Here is a 21,308-nt window from a genome sequence, read left to right as displayed (position 1 = left end):
TTTTTAAGTTTGAGTTTTTTGGAGCTTCTATCTTCAAGCTACAAAACGCTCAAGTGTGAATGCAGCCTTACTGGCAGGATCACCAGGTGAATGTAAAAGGAAGAAAGCCAAAAAAAGAAAATGAATGCAGCCATCACATCTAAGAATTGGTAAGCTGCAATATAATAAATGCTTGCTTTTGGGTTTAATATCTCTTTAATGCCCCAAATACTACAAAAGACTTCTGAACAAAACATGCTGTCTAATAATGAACAAAGGCAGGCAATCTGCATCCAATCAGGTTTCAGAGTGAGAAATTTGTACAGTCAGTGAATTCAGTAATGTGTACAACACTGCACTCTAGTGGACACTTTAGCAAACACACTCCTACAGTTTATGAACTACTGTACAATGAATCTGTTTTGTGTCCAAGAAACAAATGTTAAAGTATAAAACTGTTCTTTCTGTAAATATGTAGACAAGTTGTACGTTTTCAATTAAATAAACCACTAATAATCAAACTTCTAGTAACCTCTCTTCCTGATCACACTAGTGCAAGTGACAGTAGTTTATTTGCCAGTAGCGGGAATCACGTGATGGCTCTCACATCTGCTCTGCAGCTGTTGTTTCTCTAATTTCAACATTGTACCATCAAAGTGCAAACTAGGTTATGTGTAGATCGAGCTACAGATATCTGTATTGTTTTCAAGATGTTTTAAAAGCTGCAGAAAGGATTGGTTGTAAACCCTTACATATACCCAATATAGTGATTGGCCTCAGGTGATACACAGAGATGAAACAAATCCTCCTAGATAAGTTGTGCCTGACTATCTGCAGACTTCTCCTCTCTACATCTGTTCAAAGTGCTGAATTTATAAAGCTTGTCTGAAAGTTCAGAAAAAAGGGGACGGAGAGTTGAAATGACATACTGCAGAGCTCAGTGAGGAGAGCTCTGAGAGCTGATTGGAGGGAAGAAACACACCTCCTCCACACAGCTCACAGGAAGAGAACTGGGGCTGTCAATCTGCTGGAGGTCCCTCCCCTGTCACCATTTTTCTCTTGGTGTCAGGAAAATTTATCAGAGGTGATTCATGCCGATAGCAGAGAAACAAAGCAGCAGACAGAAATTACACTTTGTGCTCTGAATTGAGACAAGTACACACTATAGAGGGATATTATTTATTCATACGTCTGAGGTTTACAAAAACCTTAAAGCATTATTAAAATTGCCTTTACCCACGAAACGGTATGTTTTTGGTACATGCCGGTGCCCAGCCCCCCCCCTTCTGACTCTGATTGGTCAGTGCTTGAAAAAGTTTAAAGGCCTGTTCACACCAGAACCAGGTGTGGGGAAGGTGTGTTCTGTGCGCAATCAGCTGCGGGTGCCAATATACACTGCTCAAAAAAATTAAATTAAACACTTTTTAATCAGAGTATAGCATCAAGTTAAGTAGCAGAGGGGGTTGTTAATCAGTTTCAGCTGCTTTGGTGTTAATGAAATTAGCAACAGGTGCACTAGATGGGCAACAAAGAGACACTACAGAGGTTGCACAGGCAGTCCAACTCCTCCAGAATGGCACATCAATACATGCCATTATCAGAAGGTTTGCTGTGTCTCCCAGCACAGTCTCAAGAGCATGGAGGAGATTCCAGGAGACAGTTACTCTAGGAGAGCTGGACAGGGCCATAGAAGGTCATTAACCCAGCAGGTATCTGCTCCTTTGTGCAAGGAGGAACAGGATGAGCCCTGTCAGAGCCCTACAAAATGACCTCCAGCAAGCCACTGGTGTGAATGTTTCTGACCAAACAATCAGAAACAGACTTCATGAGGGTGGCCTGAGGGCCCGATGTCCTCTAGTGGGCCCTGTGCTCACTGCCCGGCACCATAGAGCTTGACTGGCATTTGCCATTGAACACCAGAATTGGCAGGTCTGCCACTGGTGCCCTGTGCTTTTCACAGATGAGAGCAGGTTCACCCTGAGCACATGTGACAGACATGAAAGGGTCTGGAGAAGCCGTGTAGAATGTTCTCCTGCCTGTAACATCGTTCAGCATGACCGTTTTGGTGATGGGTCAGTGATGGTCTGGGGAGGCATATCCATGGCAGGACACACAGACCTCTACAGGCTAGACAATGGCATCCTGACTGCCATTAGGTAATGGGATGAAATCCTTGGACCCATTGTCAGACCCTACACTGGTGCAGTGGGTCCTGGGTTCCTCCTGGTGCACAGCAATGCTGGCATCATGTGGTGAGAGTATGCAGGCAGTTCCTGGATGAAGGAATTGGTACAATTGAATGCCTCACTCGCTTGACCAAATCCAATAGAACACCTCTGGGATATCATGTTTCAGTCCACCCAACACCGCCAGGTTGCACCTCAGACTGTCCAGGAGCTCAGTGATGTCCTGGTCCAGATCTGGGAGGAAATACCCCAGGACACCATCCATGGTCTCATTAGGAGCATGCCCCGACGTTGTCAGGCATGCATACAAGCACATGGGAGCCATACAAACTACTGAGGACCATTTTGAGTTGCTGCAATGAAATTTCAGCAAAATGGACTGGCCTGCTGCATCATTTTTTCACTTTGATTTTCGGGGTGTCTTTGAATTCAGTCCTCTGTAGGTTGATAATTTTCATTTCCATCAAATCATGGGGCATCCTTATGTTCCTAACACATTACCCCGTCCATATCAGTATAGATATCCAGCAGGAGACTGTTCTCCGTTGAGATCTGATGTGTTTTTAAAGTGTTCATTTAATTTTTTTGAGCAGTGTATTAACAACACCCCAAACGCAGATCGCATGGTACCTCAGTATCTGTGCATGCTGGTGCAATTTGCAGTCCATTCACATGAATAGGTTGCCAATTGTACTGCTGGGGAACACAAGAATCGCACAGGAATGTGGTTCCTGAGTGATTCTGGTGTGAAGGTGTCCTAATACTGTGAACAATCAGACTGTGTCAAATACTATGATATGTAGAACAGTAAGCTTCCTCTATCATCCCCAGGATCCTGATACTTCTTCGGCCTCATGCACATAGGGCGTTTGCCCAGCTCTCCTAGACGCCTCTACTCCTGTAGCAGCGCTTTGGCAGAAAAAATGCTCGCCGAGCGGAAGCACATGTGTATGCGTTTAGAAGCATCAAGTGTTAATCTGTTTCATTGGCCAGAATAATTATTTATTCTGGCCACTGAAGTGAATTAATGCTCAAGTGCTTGACGTGACCAGGGGCGGACTGACCATTTGGAAACTCGGGCACTGCCTGAGGGCCCGAGGTCAGTAGGGGGCCCCATGAGATGCCCCTGGTACCTTTTTCATAGGCTTTTTTGAGTTTGGACAAGGACACAGGGGCCCCATGATCCCCTATTGCCCGGGGGCCCCATGAGTTGTCAGTCCGCCCCTGGACGTGACCAACTTTATCGCGCGTTTAGACGTGTCAAGCCTTTTACTGCCAAAACACTGCTGTTCCCGGGCATGCTAGCAATGTTTTTTTTCTGCCTCTAAACACCTCTGTGTGCATGGACACATAGGCTAATATGTGTTAGAGACAGAAAAAAAGCCCAAAAAAGCCAGACACCCTAACAGTAACCGCAGCGTTAAAAACATCCAGTGTCCATGAGGTCTAATAAGGTTCCGTAATGAAAGATCGTATTTCTTGTAAGTTTCCTGGAAGGTGAACAAACTCAAAAAACAAGAAGTGTTTCCAGACTTCACATTAGCTGGATTCCTTCAAAAGCACCCTAAATTACCTGCACTGTCTGTCTTTATGTTGTACAGCGCTGTGCAAACTGTTGGTGCTAAATACATCCTGTATTATAATAATAATAACCAATTCTGGACCGACCACCGCAGTTTTTTCTGCAGCAGGGCGGCCCCACTGCATTGGATCATGTACAGTACTTGTATGTGATCTGGCATTGCCAGGTGGGGGCCACGCGCACGTGCTTCCCAGCCTATTTTGTCATTTTTGCCAATGATTTATGGCTGGGACATGCTCATCAGCTGATCGGCTTAGCGAAGGACAGTACAGAGCCCTGTGTTGACAAACAACACAGGGCTCTGTACATACAGCAGTGCGGTGGCTGTTTTTTTCTCCCTGCAAAGCAGGGAGATGAAACGGTCATATCTCTTAGTAAAACCAAAACACATTACACATTGTCAGGCACACAGTTAACCCTTTGATTGCCCCTAGATGTTAATCCCTTCCCAGCCTGTGTCATTAGTACAGTGACAGCATTTAGTATCAGCACTGATCACGTATTAGTGTCACTGGTGATGTCAGTGGCAGTTAGTTCCCATTCAGTGTCAGTTCGTGTCAGATTGCCAGTGGTGACTAGAAATTGCCTCCTGGCACCTGGGTTCACACACTGCCTCCCATAGACTTCAGTGCAAAGTCGCCTCTCATTGACTTTAATGCAAAGGTGCTTCCCATTGACTTCAATGCAAAAACGTCACCCATAGACTTCAATGCAAAAATGCCTCCCATTGACTTCAGTGCAAAAACACCTCCTATTGACTTCATGGGGCCCCTGTGTCCTTGCCCAAACTCAAAAAAGCCTATGAAAAAGGTACCAGGGGCATCTCATGGGGACCCCTACTGACCCCGGGCCCTCGGGCAGTGCCCGAGTTTCCAAATGGTCAGTCCGCCCCTGCCGGCCATAGACGGTTCGAATCTCAGTCTGATGATGGCTCTAAAGGAGATTGTACAATCAGATTGTACAGAAAGTGGGTGGAAATAAAACAACAGATGGTATAGTAATGAGGGAGGTGTGGTCCAGACAAGTGAGCATGCCCTCTTCTTTGATGCAGCAAGTCAGTGCATGCTGGGAGATGACCCACAGGAAGTGATAGACTCAAAAAGTATTTTTAACAATTCAAATAGGTGAAAATGTAAGCTTCTATAAATGAGATATATGAGAGATCAGCACGTTGGGATGGCTGGGGCAGAAATGATATTAGAAAACACTTTTTTTTGTTATTATGAAAAGCGCAATTCTGCCTGAAAAGGTGAACATAGCCTTTAATGCCTGGTTTACACCTATGTGTTTTAGGTGCTTTTCGCAGAAACACACTACAGTCCATTTAACTTGGTTTCTTATGGGACACAAGCAGCTCATCCAGGATCACTTGCACCAGGACATTCTAGTCCTAGGACATTGCTGGACCGGCATTGTGATGTAGCGTTTTCTGGTGCAAGTGATCTTGGATGATCTGGTTGTTGGTGTGCATGTGTGAAGTGGATTTTGTTGCACCATTTATTACTTCAAGCCGCCACGAGGAATTCAAGTTTTACTGCCCATATTCTTGCTGTGTCTCTCTCTTGTCCTGCTGCGACTGTGGACCTTCTGTGTTGATGTAAGTTAAATATTGTTGAAATGATTATATAGGTTCCCTGAAAAAGCAACATGTCCGGACCTTTGATCATTGTCCTGCACAGTATCCTCCAGAGTTTATTTTGATATTGAAATACACTATATTGCCAAAAGTATTGGTCGGCCTGCCTCTACACGCACATGAACTTTCATGGCATCCCAGTCTTAGTCCGTAGGGTTCAATATTGAGTTGGCCCACTCTTTGCAGCTATAACAGCTTCAACTCTTCTGGGAAGGCTGTCCACAAGGTTTAGGAGTGTGTCTATGGTAATGTTTGACCATTCTTCCAGAAGCGCATTGATGTCGGATGAGAAGGCCTGGCTCGCAATTTCCTCTCTAATTCATCCCAAAGGTGTTCTATTGGGTTGAGGTCAGGACTCTGTACAGGCCTGTCAAGTTCCTCCACCCCAAACTTACTCATCCATGTCTTTATGGACCTTGCCCAGATCCCCAAACTGTTCCCACAAAGTTGGGAGCATGAAATTGTCCAAAATGTCTTGGTATGCTGACACCTTAAAAGTTCCCTTCACTGGAACTTTCCCTTCACAAGGGGCCAAGCCCAACCCCTGAAAAACAACCCCACACCACAATCCCTCCTCCACCATGCTTTACACTTGGCACAATGCAGTCAGGCAAGTAGCATTCTCCTGGGGACCACCAAACCCAGACATGTCCATCGGATTGCCAGAAAACCGTAATTAGCCCCTCCAGAGAACATGTCTCCACTGCTCTAGAGTCCAGTTTGCGGCGTGCTTTACACCACAGCATCCAATGCTTTTCATTTCACTTTTTGATGTAAGGCTTGGATGAAGCTGCTCAGCCATGTTAACCCATTCCATGAAGATCTCTACGCACTGTTGTGCTAATCTGAAGGCCACATGAAGTTTGGAGGTCTTTAGCTATTGACTCTGCAGAGAGTTGGTGACTTTTGCACACTGTGTGCTTCAACATGCGCTGACCCAGCTCTGTCACTTTACGTGGCCAAGTTGCTGTTGTTCCCAGTTGCTTCCACTTTGTTATAATACCACTAACAGTTGACCGTGGAATATTTAATATCAAGAAAATGTCACGGATGGACTTACTGCACAGGTTGCAACCTATCATGATACCACACTTGAATTTGCTGAGCTCCTGAGTCAGACCCATTCTTTCACAAATGTTTGTAGAAGCAGTCCGCATGTCTATCTGTTTGATGTTATATACCTGTGTCCATGGAGGTGATTGGAACACGTGGATCCAATGATTTGGAGGGCTGGCCCAATAATTTTGACAATATCATGTATTTATGCATAAAACGTTTTAGAGTGTGTGTGTGTGTATATATATATTATATGCACTGGAGAACTCAGTAGGTCCATTATTTTATGGGGTACTAACACGTAATAGTCTACCTGTTATGCCTTTACACAATTTTAATACAATTTTAAACATGCCTTTGACAAAAAATGTTGAGTTTATTATGGGTTTGCATCCACCTTTTGTGTGGTTCTGCCTGGCACCGTAAAGTCCTTTCTTTTTTTGTTTATTCTTCTTGTGTTCCTTATATCTTGCAGTGATTCAGTTGATTGCAGTGATTATATATCATTATACACTGGTCTATATTTACTGGTATTCAATTTATTGTTTCTATATACTACTATACTCACTGCTATATATATGATTACATTATGTTTTATTATTTAGTGCTTTATCTACAAACCAATCAACAGGTTTCCACTGAATGCTGGGACTTCTAGTACCTAATTCACTAGCATGCCACAGGTTGTGTAAGGCAAAAACCGTTCAGTTAGCTAGGACTGCACACAGGGCTTGGATATATTTATTACTGCTGTTTGTTACTTAATGCACTGATGTATATATGATTACACATTAAAAATGATCATTATGTATTCTTATTATTTAGCTTCTTTATATACACTCCAGCCAACTGTCTTCCATTGAATGCTGGGACTTTTAGTTCCCCATCAGCTGGCAAGATACAAGTTGTATGAGGCAAGGGATGTATGAATGTCCACAAGGCAGACTGGGATTTGCTAAAATTATATCTTATAATGCACATATATGTATATTTACTGTTATTATATTTATTATTGCTTTGATATATTTATTATTGAGATATATATATATATAAAATTTGTTACTGTCATTAAATATGTATTTGTTATTCTTCTTAATAATATTATCATATATTTATGTATACAATATACGATGTACATCACACAGAGACAACTTGCACCACAGCAATGCCAGGATGGCAGCTAATGGATTAATTACAGGGGCTGGGGGATTGGCACTCTGCTGACATCTACTGGTAGTATAACTAACTGACAGCATCCAGTGCCCTGAGGGTATTAGTGCGTTAAATGACAAATTTAGTTTCGTCATATCCGTTATGTTAGAATTCTTCCTTTTCAGAATGTGTTTCGTATATTCAGATTTGTTTTATATATCCGAATTCGGTAGTTATTTTTTAATTGATTTGAAAACGATTCAAATTTCAGACGACGGCTACATTATTGCTATTCTGTTTTATTCTATTCTATTCAGTTTTATTTTATTCTATTCTTTTCTATTCTATTTTTATTCTACTCTGTTCTATTTCATTCTATCTCTTCTGTTCTATTTCATCCTACCCTATCCTTCTCTGTACATGAACCCTATGAGAGGACAGGGAACTATGGTAAGCTTTGCAATTTTTCCATGGTGTGTGAGATAAAGTACTTCCCATAGGTGCATTTTTTATGTGATTTTGCGGCGTTTTCAACTCATTTCAATGGAGAGGTGCATTTTTAGTGCGTTTTAATTTTTTTACAACACTAAACATGTGCCAAAGTTGCAGCAAGAACGACTTTTAAAAACACAACTGAAACGCAACGGACCTGTGTGAAGCGTTCCATAGGGTTTAAAGGAATGCATTTTGTCATGCATTTCTTTCCAATTTTTTAACTGAAAATCTGATCAGTGTTAAAAGGCCCTTGAAGGTCCCACTAGGTGCAATTTTGGTGTGGTTAAAAAAAAACACCAAAAGCGCACCTCTCCATTGAAATGAATAGAAACAGCAGCAAAAAGGCATACAAAACTCAACACACTTGTAGAAAAGCTTTGTGCAGTCACATATCCAGGGGAAAAACACAAAACAAACACAGCATAAAATTTTTTTTGCCATTTTTTTAATGGAGCAGTGTGAAAGCAGCCTAAGTAGGAATCATTAACTTATTTCACTTTTATACCTTACTGTATTTATTGCAATTTGGTTTCACTTTGAATTCCAATTCAGATCATTAATTATTTTGTTATGTTATTTAGTTTCTTTAAAATTTATTTCGAGTTGAAATTCGAGGAATTTGGATGTAGCAAAAGGCAGTTTGCTGGAGAATAGAATAGAATAAAATAGAATAGAAAAGAATAGAACTGAATAGAATTGACTTAAAAAGACAAGAAAAATAGAATAGAATAAAAAATAGAATAGAATAAAACATAATTAATATAGCTGTCTTCTGAAATTAAAATTTCTCATTTCGAAACGATTTGAAAATAACGAACATATGAAGCTAATCCACATATACAAAACGAATTTTGAAAATTATTCATTCTAACATAATGAATATAAGTAAACAAAATTATTAACTTTTTTTTTTATGAATGAATCCGAAACAAAACACATTTTTCTATCATGCACATCTCTAGTGTTCATAGCTGCTAAACAGTCATAGCCAAAGCATGGAAAAAAAAACTTTGGTAACTTTTCAGGTAGTCAAGGATCACCTGAATGTGTTACTGATTACTGAGAAAAATGACCAGTATTATCAGGGACACCCAGGGGCGGACTGACCATTCGAGCACTCGGGCACTGCCCAAGGGCCCGGGGTCAGTAGGGGGCCCCATGAAATGCCCCTGGTACCTTTTTATAGGCTTTTTTGGGTGTGTTTGAGTGTTGGCAAGGACACAGGGGCCCCATGATCCCCTATTGCCCGGGGGCCCCATGAGTTGTCAGTCCGCCCCTGGGGACACCCAACATAAATCCCAAATGTGGGAGCCAGGGCTTAGCTACTCCTTACCTACCCTGAACTTTTCAAGCCTGGCCTTTTTTTAATGGGCTCATTTTGGTTTGCCATTCGAGCTGTAAGGATTATACCCTTTATCGCTTTTCTCCCCCTCTCCTTCCTTGGGTTTTCCCCTTTGATAACCTTCTGCCCCTTTCCCCTCTTTTTTCCCCTTTTTCTATCCATTTCCTGACTGAATTTTAATGCAAATTGCCTGCTTTTGTTGCCATTTTCTCCTCTGGATTACTCATCATGAGATTTTAAGAACTGGCTGCTGCCACAACATTGGACATCTACCAGTAGTATCCCTGGTGTTTGAAGTAAATTCTCTGGTACTATGGCTCCTGCATGGGTGTGCACTTTCCTGTTACCTTATCCCTAAAACTCAGTAAAAGATTTGAAAAGAAAATGGGAGTACAGCCAAAATGTATTGAGCAGAAGGATTGGAACCCCTGTCAGTTTTCTCTCTCTGTCCCCATTAAGCAGATTTGCCCTCTCATCCTCTTCTGGATACCCAACAGATAGTGAACAAATGTCAGGATTGGGATCTGAACCTGCAACCTCTGCAGCGTCCAGCAATAACTCTTCTTGCTGAGCCACTTGAGATGTTGGACAGTGTCTTACCTGATCCCTTAAAGGGTAACTCCACTTTCGTGTTAAAAAAAAAAAATTAGCAAAAAACAAATATGGTATATATAATTACTACACAAGTCATATTGTAATTGAATGTTATTAAAAATGACCTTTCTTTTTTAATCTACAGCTTTGTAATTTCTGTAAAATACAATGCAATATGGCAATCTGAAGGTGTTCTGTATGCAGAATATGTACAGAACGCCCCCCCAGCAACATAATTTCCTGCTTGTGTAATTGGTCATTGATTTTCCAAGAAGTCTGCACTAAGATACACATCAGATTTCAGGCATCCCCTGCAACAAAAATGTCATTTTTTCGGTGAGATACTCCCAATAGTAATCATGTCTAAATGGATGCAGACCCTGACACTTTCCTCATTGGAGCCCTGCAGGTGCAGCAGTTCATTGATAATTATGAAAACAGACGCATCAGATTCACTCCCCCCCTTGCTCTCTCCTCATTGGCTCACTGGTTGTGATAGTCAGATAATGAGGAATAAGAATCCCCAGACAGCAGAGGCTGTCGAGAACATCGCTGGATCAGAGGGGGCTCAGGTAAGGATTGGGGGGGGGGGGGCGCTTTGCACACAGACTTTTTTTACCTTCACGCACAGAATTCATGAAGGTAAAAGACTTGGAACCTTTAGACCCACTTTAACCCTATAGCTGCTGCACCAACACACAAACAAATAAAATGCATTCTTAGTAAAACTCTTATTTTTTTTTATTTAAATATTTATTAATTTTTCAGATAAACAAGTTATACAAAGATACTTATTAAAACCTTAGCATATTATTAAAACATTTATCGTTTCATCCATTCCCCTCCCCCTCCCCATATACCAAACCACCCCCCCCATCCAATCTCTGACCCCTTCTGCTCTGCATTTTCCTGTTCATTTCTGGAGATTGTAATCCCTATAAAGGAAGAACAAAATATGTTTCCATATTATTCTATGTTAATCCCCCATAACCTCTAAGGCTAGCCTTGACTTTTTGAATTCCTCCCATTTGTTCTGTTTTGTACGGTGACTCTCCATCTTATCTTCATTCAAATGATAAAGTTCATCCAATTTACATATTTGATCCACCCAGTCTTTTATTTTCGGCACCTCCTGTCCCTTTTGCTGCATTCAAATAGTACAATAAACCAGATTCTTTGTATTTTTTAACTGAAAGCTTAGTACTATGAAAAAGGCAAATCTCTGGGTCTACTAGAATATCAGCCTCCTATACTCTGGTTTCTCTTCAGATCGTATAAATCTTTTGCCTTTTAGTAAAACTCCTATTAACCCTTAGTTTACTCTAATCATCCCTAATGAACTCCTTATTCCCCTTCTCCCTGTAACTATTATTTCCCTGATGATTTTTTAAATTTATTTCTAATTTTCTAGCAATTAATAATTAAATGTTTGTTTCTCCTTTCCCTGTCCAGTGACAGGCTACGGGAGGCACAAGACCTGCAAGTGTTACTTAACTGCAGCAAAGAAAATGAGGTCCCCTGTCTTGCCAGACAAGATTGTGATATGTGGCAGAGATCTGTAAAGCTCAACATTGCATAGACAGGAATACAAATCCGGTGATAAGTAATTAGATGGAATTCTACAGAACTTACAAGGCTGTACCCTGTACTTTTAACCCTGTCCAGAAAAGCATGATGGGTTTAGAATGGCTCATTTTCTCATGAATAGATACATGCCTGCTGCTGTTGAGTGTCTCTGATTTACTCACATGGATTTCAGTGGCTAAATGGTTAGCACCAGGGGCGGACTGACCATTTGGAAACTCGGGCACTGCCCGAGGGCCCGGGGTTAGTAGGGGGCCCCATGAGATGCCCCTGGTACCTTTTTCATAGGCTTTTTTGAGTTTGGGCAAGCAGACAGGGGCCCCATGATCCCCTATTGCCGGGGGCCCCATGAGTTGTCAGTCCGCCCCTGGTCTGCACTTCCACCTAGCAGTACTAGAGGTCGTTGGTTTGAACACCAACCACGGCACCACCTGCCTGGAGTTTGCATGTTCTCCCTGTACCTGCATAGGTTTCCTCCCACACTCCAAAGTCAGGCTAGTAGATTAACTGACTCCTTTCTAAATTGGCCCTAGTATGTGTATGTATGAATGTAAGTTAGGGTCCTTGAGGGTTAGGGACTGATGTAAACAGGGGAGGACTGACCATTTGGAAACTCTGGCACTGCCCGAGGGCCCAGGGTCAGTAGGGGCCCCATGAGATGCCCCTGGTACCTTTTTCATAGGCCTTTTTTGAGTTTGGGCAAGGACACAGAAGTCCCATGATCTCCTATTGCCCGGGGGTGTCAGTAGGGGGCCCCATGAGATGCCCCTGGTACCTTTTTCATAGTCTTTTTTGAGTTTGGGCAAGGACACAGGGGCCCCATGATCCCTTATTGCCCGGGGGCCCCATGAGTTGTCAGTCCGCCCCTGGATGTGAATGTACAATATACTCACAGAAGTGAGTACACCCCTCACATTTTTGTAAATATTTAATTCTATCTTTTCATGTGACAACACTGAAGAAACGACACTTTGCTACAATGTGACGTAGTCAGTGTACAGCTTGTATAACATGTAAATTTGCTGTCCCCTAACGAGTCACATGACACCGGGGAGGGAGAATGGCTAATTGGGCCCAATTTGGACATTTTCACTTAGGGGTGGACTCACCTTTTTTGCCAGCTGTTTAGACATTAATGACTGTGTGTTGAGTTATTATGAGAGGGCAGAAAATTTACATGTTATACAAGCTGTACACTGACTACGTCACATTGTAGCAAAGTGTCATTTCTTCAGTGTTGTCACATGAAAAGATATAACAAAATATTTACAAAAATGTGGTGGACCCACTTCCGTGAGATACTGTATACAGTCATGGCCGAAATTGTTGGCACCCTTGATATTTCTCCAGGAAATCATGTATTTCTCACGAAACGTATTGCATTAACACATGTTTTGCTATACACATGTTTATTCCCTTTGTGTGTATTGGGACAAAACAAAAAAAGGGAGGAAAGAAAGCAAATTCGACATAATGTCACACAAACCTCCAAAAATGGGCTGGACAAAAGTATTGGCACCCTTTCACAACTGCGGATAAATAAGAATGTTACAAGCATGTGATGCTCCTGTAAACTCACCTGGGGCAAGTAACAGGTGTGGGCAATATAGAAATCACACCTGAAAGCAGATAAAAAGGAGAGACGTTCACTTAACCTTTGCATTGTGTGTCTGTCTGTGCCACACTAAGCATGGACAACAGAAAGAGGAGACGAGAACTGTCTGAGGACCTGAGAACCAAAATTGTGGCAAAATATCAACAATCTCAAGGTTACAAGTCCATCTCCAGAGAACTAGATTTGCCTTTGTCCACAGTGCGCAACATTATCAAGAAGTTTGCAACCCATGGCACTGTAGCTAATCTCCCTGGTCGTGGACGGATGAGGAAAATTGATGAAAGATTGCAACGCAGAATAGTCCGGATGGTGGATAAGCAGCCCCAAACATGTTCCAAAGACATTCAAGCTGTCCTGCAGGCTCAGGGAGCATCAGTGTCAGCGCGAACTATCCGTCGACATTTAAATGAAATGAAACGCTATGGCAGGAGACCCAGGAGGACCCCACTGCTGACACAGAGACATAAAAAAGCAAGACTACAGTTTGCCAAAATGTACTTGAGTAAGCCAAAAGCCTTCTGGGAAAACGTCTTGTGGACAGATGAGACCAAGATAGAGCTTTTCGGTAAAGCACATCATTCTACTGTTTACCGAAAACGGAATGAGGCCTACAAAGAACAAAACACAGTACCTACGGTAAAATATGGTGGAGGTTCAATGATGTTTTGGGGTTGTTTTGCTGCCTCTGGCACTGGGTGCCTTGACTGTGTGCAAGGCATCATGAAATCTGAGGATTACCAAAGGATTTTGGGTCGCACTGTAGGGCCCAGTGTCAGAAAGCTGGGTTTGCGTCCAAGATCCTGGGTCTTCCAGCAGGACAATGACCCCAAACATACGTCAAAAAGCACTCAGAAATGGATGGCAAAGAAGCGCTGGAGAGTTCTGAAGTGGCCAGCAATGAGCCCAGATCTAAATCCCATTGAACACCTGTGGAGAGATCTTAAAATTGCTGTTGGGAAAAGGTGTCCTTCCAATAAGAGAGACCTGGAGCTGTTTGCAAAGGAAGAGTGGTCCAAAATTCCGGGTGAGAGGTGTCAGAAGCTTATTGATGGTTATAGGAAGCGACTGATTTCAGTTATGTTTTCCAAAGGGTGTGCAACCAAATATTAAGTTAAGGGTGCCAATACTTTTGTCCAGCCCATTTTTGGGGTTTTGTGTGACATTATGTCATATTTGCTTTTCTGCCTCTGTTTTATATTTGTTCCAATACATACAAAGGGAATAAACATGTGTATAGCAAAACATGTGTTAATGCAATACCTTTTTTGTGTGAAATACTTGATTTTCAGGAAAAATATCAAGGGTGCCAACAATTTCGGCCATGACTGTATATGTAAAGTGCTGTGTAAATTGACGGCGCTGTATAAGTAACTGAAATAAATAAATACATTTCTTGCTGTTGTGCAAGTTCTCATCAGCTGGTGAAGGAAACAGATGACATCTGGAGGAAGATGATCCTTCGTACAGCCACGTTCAGTGCCAGATGAACCTGCAGAAAAGGGAAGAACACTCGAGATACAGTCACCACCATTTACAAACTTGTTTTCAATATCCAACACAGACTTCTGCATGAGTTGAACAAAACAAGTTCTAATCTGTAAATGAATATGTTAGTGTCATCAGGAATTTAAAGTGATTGTAAAGGTACTTTTTTTTTTTTTTTTTAAATAACAAACATGTTATACTTACCTGCTCTGTGCAGTGGTTTTGCTGGTGTTCCTGGCTCCTCCCCCCCTGCCAAGTGCCCATAGAGCAAGCTCTGGGGGCACTTGTGCGTGCTCGCTCCCAAACCGGCTCCCTATGTTCATAAGACCCTGCCCTCCTGCTACCTTATCACCAGGGGTGGACTGACCATTTGGGAACTCGGGCACTGCCTGAGGGCCCTGGGTCAGTAGGGGGCCCCATGAGATGCCCCTGGTACCTTTTCATAGGCTTTTCTGGGTGTGGTTTGATAGTGGGCAAGGACACAGGGGCCCCATCATCCCCTATTGCCCGGGGGCCCCATGAGTTGTCAGTCCGCCCCTGCTTATCACTGTCTGTGATTGACAGCAGTAGATGCCAATGACTCCCTCTTCTGTGCCTCAGCCAGTGAGGAGAGAGAGACCTGGAAGAGCCACTGCTCCCACGCACATTGCTTGATTGAGTTTGAGCTCTGGTAAGTATTAGGGGGGCTGAGGGGGGAGCTGCACACTGAAGGTTTTTTTTTTTTACCTTCATGCATAGAATGCATGAAGGTAAAAAACTTACAGCCTTTAGAACCACTTTAAACATTTACCTGTTTTAATGTTTATAGAAAATTTTTTGTATGTATAGACATAGAAAGAAAAATGGGCCCTTGGAGGTGGTAAATAAAGTCGCCATAGCTGCTATACTTACCTCTTCTCCATCACTTTCACTGGCAGTGATTCCTTTATGCCACTAGATGTCATAAATTTTCAACGACATTGTCATTCAGCCTGAAAGACTGAGGAATTCCTGTGAGTGCAGGGGGCCATCATGTCAGCACCACTCACTCTCTTTATTATTCAGAACTGCCCAGGCCCAGAGAAAAAGGGAAGAGGTAGAGGACCACAGGATTAAAGACATCTGGAAAAAGTGAGTATGCACTGTATATATAAAAGAATAAAATACACAGATACAATAATCAATTTCTCCACCTGGAAACCCACGAACAGGCCAAGCAATTAAACACTGCACCACTGATTACAAGGGAGCCAAATGGCTCCTGCTGGAGCCAATGGCTCTTGCTGCTGCCTCAGCCAATCAGGAGTGAGAGTCCCCATGAAGTCCCCAGAGAACCGAGGCTCTCGTAGATATTGCTGGATCAGGATGGGGCTCAAGTAAGTCTTAGGGGGCGCTTGGGGGAACTGCTATACACAGCGTGTTTTTTACCTTCATGCATAGAATGAAGGTAAAAAAACCTTGAACATTTAGAAGTACTTTAAGTGATTTGGTAGCCGCTTGTCTGCAACATTGAATTATGGGGTTTTACCTTCCCCCAAACTGCAAATGTAAACTTATTGTCCTGAGCCCCCTATCAGGCTGCTTTCACACTGATGCACCAGGGCATACATGCACCGCGGGAGCAGCGGAGTGCTACTACAGCTTTCCTGTGGGCTAGCTGCACTGAGCTTTATACTTTAAATCTTGAGGTGTGGTGCACTTTCTGAAAGAGCACCACACCTGCATGATATAATAGAAGTCTATGGCTCAGAGCAGCTAAACCGCAGGAAAGCCACAAGTGTACAGTGCAGCGCCTGCAGATCAGACCTAATAACCTTTTTTTGTAAGTGCTACTATTCCCATTTAAAACATGCAGTGTGTGTGTGTTTAATACACCGACCTTTTCCAGCTTCTGCTGGCATCGCTCACCAGGCTGCTAAAAGGGTTAGAGGTGGAGCAGGGGCGGACTGACAACTCATGGAGCCCCTGGGCAATAGGGGATCATGGGGCCCGTGTCCTTGCCCAAACTCAAAAAAGCCTATGAAAAAGGTACCAGGGGCATCTCATGGGGCCCCCTACTGCCCCCGGGCCGTGCCCGAGTTTCCAAATGGTCAGTCCGCCCCTGAGGTGGAGTGCACTTGGTGTCACTCCACCTCGGACAGGAGCCGGCACTACAGAGTAAGCATCGGCTTATGCAGCTCCTGCTTGTTCCGCAGTCACCTGCTTCTTCCACTGCCATCTCCATGCACTCTGATGTTTTGGGGTGGAGGGTAGGTAACCCATTGGTTGTTATCTGGGTTTGCCGACCCACCATGCTAGAGCATGTGCATGTGCTTCCCTGGTTTGAGGTCACAGACCACATCAGAGGGCTGGTCCATGAGCCACAGGTTGAGCTTAGACTCATTGATCAAGTTTCCTTGTTTAAATTACCACGTGAGGCCCGGGGTTGCCCTAAGAAATTTGAAAAAAATTGGATTGGATAAATACACAAGTCATAATACCACCTGACTAAGGTGAGTTATATATGCATGTGATGCTATGCAGCTATGAGGTATAAGGTGCTTTAATTCTTCTGTAGTTATCTGACTTACTGGACTATATACTAAGTGATGTCGGGAATTTATGACGTGTATTCTTGCTCTGTATGGTAGTAATACATTAGATGGACTCAAGTTCTTTTCTCTTTGTTTTTTTTTTGGGTTGGTACATTTTATGCGTCTGTACCTATATGTACACGAAAAAACCCCCCCAATAAAGTCTACCTTTAAAAAAAAATATTTGGAGAGTGGTCTGGTGAGTTCTTTTCCTCCCGGTCTGTGGGGAAGGAGTGCAATAGTTCATGCTGAGTAGGCCAGAGGCTGGACGAGGCCTAGCTCAGAACCCTCAAGCTGCCCTGCTTAGTCGATGAGAAACCAAGGAGGAGAACCAGAAGAAAGAAGTATACTGGAGGGAGATTGGTGTCCGCCCTTAGAGAGGATCTTGGCACTTCCATGGATGGAGGAGAAGTGTGATGGAGTCTGGAGATCTGTTGCCAGAGGAAATCTATACTCTAACCCTCTCTCCCTGTGAGTCGAAGCAATAAATCGTAAATAAGGACAAAAGTGATTGGTGCCCATCACTGTCATCACTATCTTTATTACAACCATGGATCCATTCTGGGGTAATGCTTGCCCTCTCCCTTCATTGGAGGCATGTTTTACACTACCCCAGCCAGTAGGGGTGCTATCATTGTGATATTCTAGGTTTGATCTTCTAGTTCTTAACAAGTGTTAGGAAGTTCAAGCGAACTTGTCAAACCATATAATCTGTACAATCCAGGGAGTTTAGACAGAGCTGTGTAGAACTCTAAAGATGTGCTCATATAAGGCTCAGTGCATTTAGAAAAGTTGTACAAGGTTTTATTAATCATTGACTAAATGTGATTTTTTTGTTAGACCTATTGTGACAGTACAATGCCATGGCATGGTGAAAAATGGCAATTAGAATGTAGTTTGGCAGTAGGGATTGAATCACAGTCACCTGGGGTCAGGGCCGTGGATAAGGGGGTACCATAAGTCCTCCTGTATGGGGCCCAGACCGGTAGAGGAGCTCAGACAGCTTGGTGAATCGGATGTGGGCAGAGGGGTGATCAGCATGGCAATTACTGGAACCAATCCCCAGTATGGCTCCCTCTGCAGCAGCTGAAAGCTGGCCTCTTCTCTCCCTCCCATTGGCTTTCAGCTGCTGCAAAAAGAGCCATACAGGGAATTGGTTCCAGTATTTGCCCCCCCACTGCAGTTATCACTCTCCCTGTGCACCATATGCCCCCCCCCCGCTGCCCAGGCCCCCCTTTGTGCCCCACCCCCGCATTGCTTCCAGCTTCCATCCTCTCCTTCCCACTGGCAGCTGCAAATGCACAATAAGATCCTTCAGGATGGAGAGTGGGGGATGGGTCTGGTAAATCTGTCACATTTACCAGTCCCTTCCTTTACTGAATGAACACAATGAGTGACTGGTACCGATCACTTACTGTGTTTATTCATAACTGAAGCATAGCAAACTGCTTTTCTTTTTTTTTGGGGGGGGGGGGACCTGTCAAGTTAGCTGTATGGAGCCCCGTGGTTTCTACCAGCAACCCTGCCTAGGGGTACTCACAAAGGGCTCAAGGAAATGCCTTGGATAGAGAAAATAAGCTTGCTGGCTTTCTAGAGCAGAGTAAGTCCTGATTTGGGTTCTGAAGCTTAGAGGCTTTGCAGAGACTTGGTAGGGATAATGTCTCCAATCCTAGGTCCATGTTTTTTGAGCAACCAGGTCCCACTGATGATGCAACTGTGCACCCATTTTAGTTTGAAGAATTGTGTCCCAGGATTCCACCCTCCCCAGGAGTCCATGAGGCTAGATTGGAGCAGCCAGATGTGTGTGTGAGCCCAAGAGAGTATGGGGGAGATTTACTAAAACTGGTGCAGACAGAATCTTTTGCAGCCATGCATGGTAACCAATCAGCTTCTATGTTTTAATGTCAGAGCTTTATTAAACATTCTAAATTTAGAATCTGACTGGCCACTATGCACAGATACATCAGATTCTGTGAGCATCAATTTTAGTACATACTCCTCTTTGAGTGTCGTCAGAAGGAACAGACAAGGACCTATGGGCCCGAGCAGTGGTGCTGCAAGACCAAGTCAGAAACTTGTGTTTTAAGAAATGCTGTAAACCCCTGAAAGGAAAATGTGTATCTTTTAGGAAACTTTCTTTTCATAAAAATAGGCAAAGAAAGCACTAAAAAGAAGAATTGGCGAGCAGCTAATTCCTTGGACGTGCTACCTTGAGCAAATCTTCCCACACTATGCAGATTTTAAAGGTGGCTACACATGTTTTTGATTATACAATCTTTTTTAGAATACAAAAATAAGTTAAAAATAGATACATTTTAGATAGACCATAATGCTGGTAAATTTTAAGAAAATTGCACAGAAACTCTACAAGCAGACTAAAATGTCATCTTAACCTCTTCAAGCACTTTCGTACATGTTGGTTGCAAGATATTCTAATTTCATTGCCACTCAGCCTAACCTTAATAGATGGTAGAAGTTTGTTACATGCGTGGGCAGCATAATATATCTCAAAGGTAATGGTGTCCTGAGTGTTGAATTACTCTGCACAACAAGGGATACAGTGGAGAGGGGCACCGTGGATAAAGGAGGAAAATAAAATGATGTGTCAATTATGTGTGTAGCATTCTCTAGTGTGCATAGTTAAGTCATTTTAGTTTTGGCTCACAAGTAGCTAATGGAAGCATGTCTGTGGGGTTCAAGCTCAGGTCAGGCTGGAGGGCTCTGCAGGTCAGGCCTCTTTCACCTCCCCCTGGTTCTGGAAGTTTCCAGAATTGTCTAGAAGCTAGTGGGCAGGGTTACAGTGGCAGGGATCTGAAGACTCGTGGCAATTGACAGAAAGCCTTGCAAGGTGATAAGATGTGCCCATAAATATTGAAGAGCCTAGCCAGCCGGGATACGTTGCTGCTTGAGAGGATGGAGTGCTGAGTCGAGGTTCATGAGACATGGAGGGGACCCCGGGGCTGGGGGACTCTGCCTCCAGGCAGGCACCCAGGAAGGAACTGAAAGGATTAAATGGAATATAACTGAATCCATTTTGTATACACTAATGCAAGATGCTAGTTTAACATATATATGAAATTTGTACACACTAAACAAAACTGTCTATGCCAGCTTCATGTAGAAATAAGTGTTTTTGCAAACTTTATAAAAAAGCAGATACGGTTTACTCTCATTTCTGAAAAGTTTTAACCACAACTTGGGCGTTGGGTCAGATTACAGCCATGGTCTGGGCGTTAGACCAGATATGGTGTGACAGATAAAGCAGAAGAGTGAAAATGCAAACCTCATACAAATAATTGTTGAGTTAAGGTAAAAAAATGTACATGTATTTGATTGGATGGTCTGAGGGTGTGTTTGCCCAAAGACTACAGTATAATAACCCTGGTGTTATGCCAATAAAACTGAAGTGTTTGCAATCTCAACTGAGGTGACTTGAGTGCATTCACTTTCCGAGATCTCGTAGCTGTGTCCAGGTGTGACCATTGGTATCTTTAGGGGGCCCCCAAGGAACAAAGGAAAAAGACCACCTACCTACTTTTAGGAATTAAAGGAGCAGTTTGATCAGATGAATCTACACCACCCTTCAGTCTCATCCAGGAGACACTCTGTATTGCAAGGGAGGACTTATACAGAAGGAGGGCTGGATAACAGTCTTTACCGAGCAACAGGATTTCAAGAGACAGTGTGAGTACCTCTGCAATACCCAGCTAACCATCCGGGAGAGTCAGCTTATACCAAACTTCACCAATGCAAGGATAATCTTGTGCCGATGTGCCAGTGCTGGGATCAGTATTTGAAGTACTTTACCAGTCTGTTGAAATTAATTTTCCCTACAAACACAGTCTGGAGTTTGTGATAAGAAGACACTTTTCACCCCACCAAAGCCTACAAGGGAGATTGCAGCCGAGTGCAATATTCAGCTGGCTTTCAGAGGGACAGCATATTGTTATCCTCCACCCTTGCTTGAGGAATTCTCCGTTGAAGCCAAGTGCACTGGCATTTGCAGGGAAGACTAAAGCTCCTGCATAGTTGGGACTTTGCACTATTTCT

Source organism: Staurois parvus, unplaced genomic scaffold, assembly GCF_062004578.1.
Source record: "Staurois parvus isolate SC_StPar_1 unplaced genomic scaffold, SC_StPar_1.0 ptg000432l, whole genome shotgun sequence".
Classification (NCBI taxonomy): domain Eukaryota; kingdom Metazoa; phylum Chordata; class Amphibia; order Anura; family Ranidae; genus Staurois; species Staurois parvus.
This window is presented reverse-complemented; position numbering follows the sequence as displayed.